Source organism: Medicago sativa, chromosome 3, assembly GCF_051527215.1.
Source record: "Medicago sativa cultivar Bolivia chromosome 3, Bolivia_mono, whole genome shotgun sequence".
Classification (NCBI taxonomy): Eukaryota; Viridiplantae; Streptophyta; class Magnoliopsida; order Fabales; family Fabaceae; genus Medicago; species Medicago sativa.
Window position 1 is genome coordinate 29,404,797 of NC_140751.1, and position 11,549 is coordinate 29,416,345.

At 29.8% G+C, this 11,549-nt stretch overlaps 1 long non-coding RNA gene across 1 annotated transcript; it reads right to left on the reverse strand.

The window, feature by feature from the left end:
• Positions 1-4,533: 4,533 nt before the first annotated feature.
• On the reverse strand, positions 4,534-5,574 carry LOC146936988 (uncharacterized). The gene is made up of 2 exons (XR_015030811.1): positions 5,018-5,574; positions 4,534-4,931 (listed from the first exon to the last, which is right to left on the reverse strand). It is a non-coding gene; the product is annotated as an uncharacterized LOC146936988 (long non-coding RNA).
• Positions 5,575-11,549: the final 5,975 nt, after the last annotated feature.

Genomic DNA, 11,549 nt, shown 5'->3' on the forward strand with positions numbered 1-11,549 from the left:
ACATCTAGTGTCATAAAATTCCATAAAATAATACCAAAATGATAAGAGTATTAAATAATATTTATTTGACATTAAAAAGATAAAAGAAATATGGAATTATTTTGCATTCACGCGTTCCCACGCGCAGGGGCTTTGACACAAGTTTTTGTGGGCGAGTAGCATTCACACGTGGGGCATCTTCTTTGCCCATTATGCCAGAAAATGGGTCGTATTCGACCCGTGGCAAGACCCGACGATATTTGTGATTTGGTCCAACGTTTTGATCGATTTTTAAAGGCCTTTTTTTTTATCGCGAGATAGAAACAGAAGGATTTTACATATCAATTTCATAAATTGTTGAATAAAATTTCAGATCAAAATTAGGGTTATTTGCACCAAAAGGAACGAATACGATGAATTCTTAGAATTCACATGGCATAAACATCTGATTATATCACAACCTCGAGCTTCAAAGGAAAATGTAAAACAATTCTCTCCTTTAATTTATATTGCCATAAGAGAGAATAAGAGTGATAGCGTCAATATAGATTGGCTTAGTATTTTTAAACATTAAATAGCCAATTACATAGCGAAAACGTCAAACATATGGATCACCACACATTAAGGAGATATACAATTATACCCTAGATCAAACTTTAAACAAGATTCGACAACAAGAACAGAATAGGATAATGGTTTCCGCAAAAGATTGTATCAGGTTTTGCAATTAATTTTGTTCAACATATAATAAAACTCGAGATCAAAATTGAAATGAGCCTTTTGAATTCACTATAAAATTGATCTAACAAGAATAGAGTTCATTCGATTTAAAAGTAGCCACATTCATGGGATTAAAACAAACATACGGCAGAACAAGATTATGTTGAAAATCATATGATACACGGATTAATAAGAATGATAGCCATAACCGTATCTAATTGGCTCTGATACCAATTGATAAAAGGTTTTAGGATTTAGTCATAGATTATTAGATACAGGTTATAGCATATCATCAATCTATAACAAAGAAGGAACAAGAAATTGTGTACCTTTTAGGTTGATGAAGTGTAACCGTCAAAGGATGAGAGAGATGACTACCCTCATTTCGTTTAGCAGCAGAGTGTTCAGAATAGTTTAACCGTCTGATGGGATTACGTTTAAATAGCTAAACGGCTGAGGGCAGGGACCTCTCATTGGGCTTAGCTAAATGGTCCAACCCATCATGGTCCATTTAGAAAGAATAGTCCAATCACACATATTCATCAACTAATCTACAATATAAACAATTCAACCCCTTTTCATTCAAAAGTACATGTGGCATGTTATAGTCTCATTCTAATTAATGCCAGGCTAATTAATGCTAGAATAATACAAATTTCCATTTCATGGTATATGCTTAGCACCTGGTATTTCAGTCTCAACACACACCTTCCATATACTGCCTCTAAATTTTAAGAAATCATTCGATTAATTATTATTATGATCAAATGAAATCTAGAAATTCAATTTCGTGATATCAAATGAAACAAGAAACTAAAAGAATCAAACAAGAAACTTTCAACTACCAATTAATGAAATTTAATTCAAATAATTCAACACTTATAACAGTCCTAAAAAACAATGTTGACAATTGATCTAATTCAAGACTATCGTTGAATTGTTTCTCACCTATTAAAATCAAATTAAAACCAAAATAAAATAGTGAAAGGTAATGATTCTTTTTGTCATAGAAAGGAAATAAAATAGCTCGGATCTTTTTCTCCCATCCTATTCTCATCACTGTTACTATTTTTCAAGAATGGTTTTGAGAACGGTAAGAAGATCAAGAACACCTTTAGTTCCTACAATTTCATCAAATTTTATTGTGGATTGCATTATTAGACTGTTCCCCTTCATCATGTTTTGTGATCATAGTTTAGGGTTTTATATCTAATAGTTGGATATTTAGCTCCACAGGAGAAAATAAGAGGAGAAGGTTAGTTATCACAATGGAATTGGTTGAGAAATTGATTTTGAACCTGAAGGAAGTTATAAACAAAAGGGATCTTGAATCTTCTCTCATAATTTGATTTATATTAATTGCTCCTTATGTTTTAGAGGTATAAATATTTGTCTACTAAATATCATTTTTGAAAATGCTTCATTTGATTGAGACATTATTTTCATCAGATAACGACATGATCTTATTCATTAAACTTCTTTTGCTATTAACGTTCAACATATTTATTTTCCCATATATTTGTTTGCGGAAGACCATATTGCTACTCAATGTTCCACAAATTTATGAAGAAATTATCGGATTTATACATTAAAGTATATCTCAGCTTTATCAACTTTAACTCCTTCCAGTTTGGTTGTGTTTCTTCTAATTGGGAGGAAACTCAACATTATTGAGATTTCTTTTATCGACTTTGTTTACAACGTCATTATTTTGCAGAGACCTTTATAATATTGAGAACAAAGTAGTTTCCTATCTATAGTATTCAGTTCAAGGGCGTATTCTATATTAACTCTCAGGGCCAAACTTTAGTCTTTTTTTTTTTTGGTAATTTGTCATTTACTCATTTTATACCACGAATCATATGTGTGTATTTTAATCTTTTTAAGGCTTTTGTTTATTTTTATGTGTTGTTTGGATTTTTGTTACATTATAAGAATTTTGAATTAGAGTTTCATTTTTCTTTGTTGTAGCTTCTCTTCTGGATTCTTAAGTTTCTTTTTTGACATATTCTAGATTCTTTCGTTGCGAAAGTTTTTCTGAATTTTATTACTCTAATTATTTCATAATTTGGTAAAAAGAATCTGAATTTTTATTTTAACTTTATTTTTGAAATATGTGTTCTCACTGAATTCCATATGTTTTATTTTCAATATAAAATAAATACAAACATTTTGAAATAAAAATTACCTTTTTTTTAATGCATTTTTGGTCGAACCAAACCGTACATCATTGCTTTTTTTTTTTGTAAGACGTACATCATTGCTTTAGTTTGATTTGTTTTCACTTTTGGAAATTGCTAAAACCCAAACATCATTTGACTTTGAAGAGCATGTAAATGGTTATTTTAAAAAATAATTATTACAATCAATATTTTGAATAAGACACATTTACTCAATAATATAAGTACTGTACTACCTCTCATACAAACAAAGTTGTAAAGAGTGTACTACACACATTAGCCAAAATATATCTAATTAAAAGGGGCACTAGCCAAAATATGTTATACATCAACCATCGATCTGAGTTATATGTTTTTAATCTTTTACGCAATACCTTTGTCCTACAATATGATTAATTTAGTTTATTGTTCATTAGTTTGTTGAGCTACATTTGTGCATTTATTTATTTTATTTTTAAATTGAACCTCCACTAGATAGAACTAGAAAATTAAGTGTAGAACATAGTGGCTAGATTTATGGTTTTTTACAATATACCACTAACATATAACTTATGAATGAATTTGGTCATTTCATTTACATATTTGAGGTTTCATGTGGGGTGAAAAAGTTTTGAGTGGTGCGTGGAAATGCTTGATTATGTTTGATGAATATCATAATTAGTGCAGCTCCATCCATATTATTATTTTTATTATTCAATTTTTCTCTTTGATTTGTATTTTTTTTTTGTTTCTGAGCATTTATTTCTCTCTATTATTAATTAATTTTTATTTGATTTCTTAAAAAAAAATCAGTGTTATTATGTTAAAAAGAGATGTTTGATATGTGCATATTTTCTCAAGTGTTGAATATTACTGCAAAAAAGAAAAACTAAAGAAATACCTCACCAATACGCTATTGTAGTCAGCCATATTGCAATAATTTATCTATTAATCTACAACTTTTGAACCGTAACTATATAAGAGATCAATTCTCTTGGTTCAAAAAAAAAAAGAGATCAATTCTCTAATTCTCCCTCTATTTAGGAGTCCTTCAATGGGTCTATATTTTCCTTCACTTGACAAGTAGTGCTTTTCTTTTTTACTAATAAAAAACTAAGTTATTATAGACAAACTAGAACGCCGACCAGTGCAACGCACGGGTCTCACGGGCCGGAATAATTTGATACATAATAAAACGAATAATTAATAAAGTTTTTAGTCCCTATAAATATATCAAATTTAGTTTTTAGTCCTCGTAATTTTTTTTGATAGATTTTGGTTTCTATAAAAAATTTCAGCACGTAGTTTAGTCCCTATTAAATTAAAATTTATTTAATTATGCTTAAAATTTTAAATTTTTTAATGATCTGTTACATACTTGTTTAAAACATTATAAAATGTTCCTTCGCTTAAACACATACTAAGCAAAGGCAAGCATACTAACTTGGTTTTATCAATCTGTACTTTTAATTTAACATGTGAATGCGTGGGATCTAGTTACTCAAGCCAAATCAGTATTGGGTTTTCTTCATCAAGCATACCAACTTGGTGAATGACTATCTAACATTCAGAAAAATATTAACACCTTCCGGAGGTAAATCTAAAAATAAATTTCGTACATTTAGAGGTCGAAGCGCTAATAAAAGACAATGATAATAAATTGTTGAATTAATACTTATGGCAATGAATAAATTTATTTAGGTGGACTGGAAAAAGTTTCCTTAGCTAAGTAAATATAGCCGACACAGCAACTTGAAGAAAATTAAAAACCAAACTGTAAAAAACAAAAGGAAAAAACACAGATTATTTAATGTCTGATTTATGCAGATTGAAGGAATTCGATAACAAAGCAAACGGCTCTAGCATTCGAGCAAGCTAAACATCTTTGTCGTCCTTGTGCTCAATTTTGACACGAACAACTCTGGTAGGTTTTGTGGCCGACGTCTGGCCAGCTTCATCATCATCAACAGCCACATAGTCAATGCTATTAGAGGACCTCTTAGCACCTGTTTTGGTGGTTGGTGTGTCAATCACACATGTATTGCTGCATGAGTCCTCAGCCTCTGGTACATCCTGCAGACATTGGCGGCAAACAATTTGATCAATTGTGTTACGGATTAAACCTTTACGGACTCATGAAAGATTAATGTAATAATTACCATCTGAACATTTGAATTGTTTGGCGCAGCACAATCCACACTAAGCTCAACAACAGATCCATCGTCGGAGTTATTAATTGTATTTGTTTCTCTACTGACTTTAGTCTCGTAGAGCTAACGTGCCTGCATGCACCTTCCATTCCACCGTAAAGACTCATCGCCACTGTATCAGAACACTTTTCACCACTGTTGCCTCCATCGATTCCTCACCGAACAGATCAGTTACCATACATTGATTGATTAGTAACTAATTTAGTAAGGGAACCATAGTTTCAATTATAAAATTAAAAAAGTATACCAAAAATTATATTAGGAGAATACCAGCACACAGATTTGTTAGCAAACAAATGAATAGTCACGCAACCGTTTAAAATTTCAGAGTAAACTTAAAAATGTCGTGATTTTATAGGAACTAAACATATTTATTTATAAACATAAAATTTCATTAGATATAGATAAAGAAACTATAAATTGTAATAAGTTAAATATAAAGTATGTAAATAAATTAAAAATTAAAAATATAATTATGTCTATATATACTATATTTTATTACCGTGTTTTTTAAATTCGTTCAAATATTATTTTAATTAATGGTCAAGAAAAGGGAAAAATTCTTATACGATATTTAGTGTGACAATAACAATAGTTAAATATCATAGTAATATGAAATCATGAATATAAATATGATAAAGGGCGACAACGGATTATACCCATGTTGGAGAATCGACTTAAACTAAACAATTTTAGAAGCTACTATGCATGTGTTTGATTATGCGGTGACCAAAATTGAGTTTGATTGAATTGATTTTATATATTTTTTTTTGAAAAATAAAAGAAGGATTATATTAATTGGAAATGGATCCCAAATTTCTTTTGGATTTTCTTCTACCCAAATCTTATTTAAAAGAATTAAACGCACTTTTGGCCCCTAACTTTATCATAGTTGCAATTTTGGTCCCCTATTAAAAAAACCACTTTTTAACCCCCTAAGTTTACCCTTTTTTTTCAACTTTAAGGTCCCCTTAATCTTGACTCTATCAACGCCCACGTGGCTCATCACTTAAGTGAGTTGGACGCCACATGCATTATTTTTCAATTAAATTTAAAAGAAAAAGCCACATGTGTATATTATAATTAAAGAAACAAAAAAGAAAAAGGTAATGGGAAGGGGCGCACGTGACAATCTTCATCTAAAACACAAACAACGATGTCAGCAGTTCAACATCTTACAACATGAACAACAGCAAACCACTTATTATCAAAAGAAAAAAAAAACTATGGTCCTCTTTAGAAAGAATTTATCAGGCCACACTCATGCTTTCTCACCTACCATTTCTTCTTCTTTTTCATGGATAAGAAAATTCAAGGATGAAGGTGACATTCACAGCCATGGTCATGGGTATTTATAGTTATACCGTATGAAAGAAAGAAGTAACAAACAACACCTTTGTGTTCTTAGTAAAGTGGATGAAAAAATGGGGGGAAAAAATTAGGTTTAGGGTTAGCTTTACGGATTAAGCATTTACCACGGTTTAGGGTTTATTTTTATCGAGAGAAACAGGTTTAGGGCTTCGTATATATAACCAAAATATTTGCTTCATAAAAAAAAGGCGAGGATAAGAATAAAATTTGTGCGATGCATTTTTTTAGATGGAATCTGTTATGTTAAATTGCAATCGTAAAAGTGTAGAAAATATTTGTTTCAAAAAAAAAAGGAGGATACGAATGAAATTTGTTAGGTTAATTTTTTTTTTTTTGAAAGGGAAATTTGTTAGGTTAATTAATAAATAAGGATTCGGATGGCCAAAACTATAGGAAAACAAATTTCGGATTTAAGTGAATTGATAACAAATTTCGAATATGACCAAAATTATAATTAGAGATAAATATGAAATAGTTGTTTCGGAAAATAGAAGAGATAAATACGAAATAGTTGTTTTGAAAAATAGAAGAGATAAATATAATATGATCAATGGCTAAAATTGAATGGCGCCTAAATGCGCAAGATCCAATGGCTTAGAAAAGTGGATGAAAAAATGGGGGGAAAAAATTAGGTTTAGGGTTAGCTTTACGGATTAAGCATTTACCACGGTTTAGGGTTTATTTTTATCGAGAGAAACAGGTTTAGGGCTTCGTATATATAACCAAAATATTTGCTTCATAAAAAAAAAGGCGAGGATAAGAATAAAATTTGTGCGATGCATTTTTTTAGATGGAATTTGTTATGTTAAATTGCAATCGTAAAAGTGTAGAAAATATTTGTTTCAAAAAAAAAAAAAAGGAGGATACGAATTAAATTTGTTAGGTTAATTTTTTTTTTTTGAAAGGGAAATTTGTTAGGTTAATTAATAAATAAGGATTCGGATGGCCAAAACTATAGGAAAACAAATTTCGGATTTAAGTGAATTGATAACAAATTTCGGATATGACCAAAATTATAATTAGAGATAAATATGAAATAGTTGTTTCGGAAAATAGAAGAGATAAATACGAAATAGTTGTTTCGGAAAATAGAAGAGATAAATATAATATGATCAATGGGTAAAATTGAATGGCGCCTAAATGCGCAAGATCCAATGGTTTAGAAAAGTGGATGAAAAAATGGGGGGAAAAAATTAGGTTTAATTAGGGTTAGCTTTACGGGTTAAGCTTTAGTAAATAAGATTAGGGTTAGCTTTACGGATTAAGCATTTACCACGGTTTAGGGTTTATTTTTATCGAGAGAAACAGGTTTAGGGCTTCGTATATATAACCAAAATATTTCCTTCATAAAAAAAAAGGCGAGGATAAGAATAAAATTTGTGCGATGCATTTTTTTAGATGGAATTTGTTATGTTAAATTGCAATCGTAAAAGTGTAGAAAATATTTGTTTCAAAAAAAAAAAAAGGAGGATACGAATGAAATTTGTTAGGTTAATTTTTATTTTTTTTTGAAAGGGAAATTTGTTAGGTTAATTAATAAATAAGGATTCGGATGGCCAAAACTATAGGAAAACAAATTTCGGATTTAAGTGAATTGATAACAAATTTCGGATATGACCAAAATTATAATTAGAGATAAATATGAAATAGTTGTTTCGGAAAATAGAAGAGATAAATACGAAATAGTTGTTTCAGAAAATAGAAGAGATAAATATAATATGATCAATGGCTAAAATTGAATGGCGCCTAAATGCGCAAGATCCAATGGTTTAGAAAAGTGGATGAAAAAATGGGGGGAAAAAATTAGGTTTAATTAGGGTTAGCTTTACGGGTTAAGCTTTAGTAAATAATAAGATAAGATTAGCATTTATAAGTTCCTTTCATATTGGAACGGTAAAACTTGACCCAAAAAACAAAAAGAAAAATATATTATTTTTGAGCAGGTGAATAAATTTTAACATTTACCAAAAAAATTGTCAAAAAAAAAACATTTTACCAAAAATTATCTTTCAAAAATAAACTTTCTCTCTTTGGCTGATATATAATTTTAACATGTGAATGATTGCTAAAATTTTAATTGCGGTAATAACTTCTTTTAATTTTGTACGTTAAAAAATTTGGTTTTTTTCCTTCAAAATTAGAACTTTTTACTTATAATAGTGATTGGTTGATGTATATTATTAACAATTGATCCTGCAATTATTTTGCTTTGTTGATACTTACTATTTTATACCATTTTAGGTGCATGTAATATGATCCTTTTTAGAAAACGGTTCAAGGATAAACTTTTTGGTCCCTATTAGACACCCCTTATTTTTATTCTTATTAGATGCCTTTATTTTGGTACTAATTAAGTTCTTCTTTTATGCTTAGATTTGTCGTAGAACATTGTAATACTCAAGGTGTGATCAATTGATTAGACTGGTTATTGTTTTGCTAGATTGATACATTGTTTACGTGACCATTATTTTCAAGAACATTTTCCAACTATGCATGATTTAACCTGCATTTTCTCATTCTTTTTTTATTTTGATTTCATATATTAATTTCAAGTGATCTTATGAATTATTGGAAGAATGCAAATAATAATCTTATTTATTCTCTTATGATTTGGATGTGCATGATAAACACTCAAAATTGTTAGAAGTTACAATTATGTTCATTTTAAAAGTAAAACTTGAGTACAATCAATCACTTTAGATGTGAAACAAATATATTTTATTTTGAATTCCATCATGGAGTCTGTTTCCATAAAAGGTTGTATGTAATTTGACAAGTTTGATAGATATATGTAATAATTGGATTGTGGGAAAAGATCATGAGCAACATATTGTGCCTCTATGATTTAACGATACAATGACGCCTATCTATCTATTTTGCCTTTTCCTGTTAACGATTATCGATAGAAGAGATTGTTGATTAGTAAACCAAGAGCTGCAAATTCCTTAATTATCTATCTTCTCCAATTATAAGATTAAATCTCACTCAAGAACTTAATAACAAAAATGATATTAATTATATTATTAAACCAACAATCACAATATCTCTTGATTTTAAAAATGAAAGTCTATGTTTTTGAATCATTCAGGAACAAAAAAACAAGGATAACATGATCAAAAGAAGTTGAAAGGGCGGAGGTTTGCGATGGGGGAGAGGGAGAAGTAGGATATGCGGGAGGGAAGGAAGAGCGGCAGGATCATGTTGGAGAGAGAGAGAGAGAGAGAGAGAGAGAGAGAGAGAGAGAGAGAGAGAGAGAGAGAGAGAGAGAGAGAGAGCAAACAACACATTGTAGCTAAAATGACACCAACAATGGACAATGACCCTTAGGCAGTAAGTTTGGTCAATCTATAACATAAAACATATAAGAGTGTGTGGTACTTCAGAGGACGTTGATCACCTTTTTCTTCATTGTGATTTTTTCCAACAAATTTGGAATGCTCTTTATAATTGGGTAGGCTGTTGGTGATTTCCAAAATAATGGAATCACTTTAGAACCAAAAGTTGTAACTCTTCATAGGAACCATTCATATACATTGGAACATTATTATTTATTATAGATAATGAACCATGACATTGATTCAAGTGTATATGGTTGTAACATTTGGCAAAAGGGTGCTTAATGAACCATAGCATTGATTCAAGTGTATATGATCATAACCTTTGGCAAAGGGGTGCTTAATGAATCATAGCATTGATTCAAGTCAAAGGGGTGTCTTCTCTCATGTGAAGAGTTATATAATGCACTATAAATGCTTGACATTTGGGCATTAGTTGGACACAAACACACAAAAAAGAACAACAACATAATTCTCCATCATTCTCTTACTGTAAATCATCCATCAATTCTCTAATGCATGAGTGAATTGCTGGAACCATAAATCTGTAAAATACTGTTAGGAGATACGCTTGGTGTGGTTGTGCAATACACGTCAAGGAACTCATAGTATCCTGAAGGGGATTCGCCGGTCATTCCTTATTGCATCCAATATACAGTTATTGGTGGGGGCGAATCGAACCTAAAGGTTAGTATGGCAACCCCATACGCTTTGAGTTTGCATGCATAACCATTAATCTTTTCAGGTTTCAAGTACAGCAGCATCTTCCCAACAATCAAGATATACAACAAATCTTTGGAATTTATGTGCACACTTCATCATAGTCATCTTCATCATCTTCTTGGTCAAGTTATTGCAGCAGACCCCCAACACAAGTTCCAACAATCTTTAGGTTCGATTTATGATTTACTTGTGATTAATGGCTGCAATTTTTGGGAGAGATGAAAGCTTACATTTTCATCCATGACTACGGTGAACGGTAAACAAATTCCATTTATGAATATATGTTGTGGAAATTTATGGATAAATATTTCATATGTGATGTGTTTATGTTAAATTTACATGTGATTGTAGATAATATATGCATGATAAATTTTGATATGTATGAAATTTATTGTTTGAAATTTGTTTGATGTTAATTTGAACATGAGATAATGTGCATATAAGTGATTACCTATTATGAAATATTTGGTGTTCTAAATGCATGTGTATAATATCTAAGCAAATATGAATATGTTAGATTTAACATGTGGTGACATATATATACATGATTTAGAAATTGTTCAAGTATATGAATTTTGATGAGTATAGTAATATGTTAAGAATGTTTAAACACTATTTTATTTATGAAAGTAGTGTAGATAAATTGTCAAAATATCAAGTGGTTGATTTAATGATATTATTTACTTTGTGTAAGAATTTATTATCATTAATATTGTGCTGATATTATATTTACATGATAATATGAAAAGTAATGGTTAATTTGTTTATCATGATATTAAAATAATTTGGGTATGTTTTGAATTATTGTAAGTTGATATATGTTCATGGAAGAAAGTCATAGAAAATATTAATGATTTTGGTTCATTGTTTATTCTTCTATGTCATTATTTATTGAAATTTAGTATTGAACATATTTAAACATAAACTTGAATTTAACACAATGAATTTATGATATATGTATTAGTTATATGATAACTAAAATCAAAATGTTTGTGTTATATTTAATTTTATGTGGAGTATATAACTTGCATGTTTAATCCCATCTTATGAAG